Raw genomic sequence first — 2,736 nt, 5'->3', positions numbered from 1 at the left:
ATATATATATATATATATATATATATATATATATAGAGAGAGAGAGAGAGAGAGATGTACATATGGAAGTATGTAACTAAGTATGCATGCTGACATACTTGTAAGTATTAATGCATACATACACATTAGCATAATAATTTATGTACGAGTGTGTATGTGTCTGTACGTGTGTATGTGTCTGTACGTGTGTATGCGTCTGTACGTGTGTATGTGTCTGTACGTGTGTATGTGTTATTGTGTGTATGTCTGTATGTTCCTCTGTTTTAAACATTTAAAATACCATCAAATGCCATATTTAGTTAATTCTATTCCCAATTCAGCGCTAAAACACCAAAGTCGCCTTTAATTCTTGTTTTGCTTCACTCTGAGCAAACATGTTTGTTTCTTATCTACATTTCGGTCTACTATTTGTAAAATGTTAATATGAAACCCTCGATAGTATTTCCGTTCAGTAGTAAGGGAGAAATATTGATGTCGCGTTAGCTTGACAATGCATTAACAACGAGTAGTAGATTTCACAGGCCACCAAATTTGCAGTGTGATGTAGAGATGAAAGTTTCAGAAATTAATTCATGAAGTCCAAGCAGAACAGCGGGAATCCAAACAGTAACGTCTCCATTCTTAATACGCTCTGGCAGAACGTTGTAGGGTGGCTCCGACTGTTAATATATACAATGATGTCGAAACATCTCAGTGTTACGAAGTCTCCTTGCACTGGTGAAGTGTGTGCTAGGATTATACATTGCTTAAAGAGAAAGTGTTCTCTGTTGGTGAAATATCAGTGATTTGATATCCACATTCCAATCTGCCAGAACTCATTAAGAATGAATAAATATGTTATTGTGAGATAACTGAAGATGTTTCTAAACATGACCATTTTAAAGCAAGTCTGTATAGTGGTATCCGTCGTTCTTCAGGTTAACTCCGTGAGAGAGAACTTGAAACCAATTTTTTGGTCCCCAAGCCAACTGTGATTAAATTAATCAATGAACAAAAGTATTCTGGCAGTGACAGTCTTGTCATTTTAGAACGGCACGTTTATTTATCTAATACAAATAGTGTGTGATTTGAGGAAGATTGAGTTGCTGTTTCTTGAAGATCGAACGATAACATAGAGTCTCATTGACTCGGGCTTTTATTACTTGTACGGTAAACTGCATTTACGCAAGGCTGCAATTCACATAATTAGATGAGGGTTGAAAGTTACCCGGTATTTCGCGAAACACCAGTATTAATATGGGAATATTCCTCTTCTAGTTTCAACACTGTTTTATTACAGGTTCACGCATTTCATGTATCTACTTTTAAATTTTTCGTTATCTGAGACTAGTAGAAAAAAATTAACCATTGCTAGCAATATTTCATATCTTACTGCAATAACTTCAAGTGTAAAAAATTGTTATATTTTTGCATATTTTAGCAAATCAAAGAAATAAATATTGAAATCTATTCTTGAGTAGCCAAAAATATGAATGTTCTAGCTTTGTGTTTGGAGAAAAATCATTATTTTCTTTTACCTACAAGAAATTCTTCCAGTTTTTATACGGCGACAATGTCAGTGTGAAAAGATGAAAGAAAAAATAAAAAAAAAAAAAAGGAAAAAATTGATTCAGATTTGTTGGAATTGAAAGCCTATGTCGCTCAAAAAGTAAATATAATGAATGGGGATTTGAAGAATATATCTTTTATGAAGCCAGAATACAGTTTTATACAACATTTTGCCATTGATGAATTCTTGTCTTAAATGCAATTTTAAGGTTTTGAGAATAATTCCGAAAATGTTACATTCAGATTTGTATCTGCATAATCTCCATCACAATGACGTTGAAGCCCAGATAAGAAAATCCACATTGCATTATTTGAGATCTTACTAAGTTAAAAATTCTTCTACATAAAAGCTATCTGCAACTATAATTTAGCTCCAATAATCCAGCTGCATTCAGCATTACCCAATCGATTAAAAAATTCAAGCACATTGAAGCTTTATCCTTACAAATTTCCCATCAAAATTCAGCACAAATTGCATATATCTGGATATGTATCTCCAAAAAACTCATTGCTGGGTTAGTCAAAGATTATCAAAAAAAAAAAAAATAAAAATAAATAAAATGAAAATAAAAAGAGTATTTCAGAATACACTGAATAAAGAAATGGAGAGAAAAACCACGCTATGACCCAATATCTCGCGCGTTTTAAGAAAGGGAAAGTAAGCAAGAATAAATTCCAATAGTATGTCAAAAACTTTGTGTTAAAGATAGAAACAGTAAGTCTGTACAGACTTGTACAATGTTCATTGGTCAGGTCGTGCCACAGAGTTATCTATAAACAGTTATTTAGGTTCAAAAGGGTCAAAGTAGAGTTACAAGGCTGCGGCAACGCCACAATCATATATATTTTAGGAAGAGAGGTTATATAGATAAGATACCATTGAAAGAATAGAGAGAATCTTTTCGAAATTTTTAGACTATGAGCTAATCTAACGCGAGTGGATTACAGATTATCAAAAAATTTTAGCCTCCAGTCCAATCTAAACTGATGAAATTTTTCCTTCATTTATATAGTAAAGACTTGCCTCTCAGGAATATTTGGAAAAAAAGGTTAAGATAAACGGCATATAAACTAAAGGATGTAAAGCGGGAAAACTTTTGTGAAAATAAAAATTGGTTTTCAATTTATATATATTGTTGTTGTTATTATTATTATTATTATTATTATTATTATTATTATTATTATTAT

This window comes from Octopus bimaculoides, chromosome 2 (assembly GCF_001194135.2).
Source record: "Octopus bimaculoides isolate UCB-OBI-ISO-001 chromosome 2, ASM119413v2, whole genome shotgun sequence".
Classification (NCBI taxonomy): Eukaryota; Metazoa; Mollusca; class Cephalopoda; order Octopoda; family Octopodidae; genus Octopus; species Octopus bimaculoides.
This window is presented reverse-complemented; position numbering follows the sequence as displayed.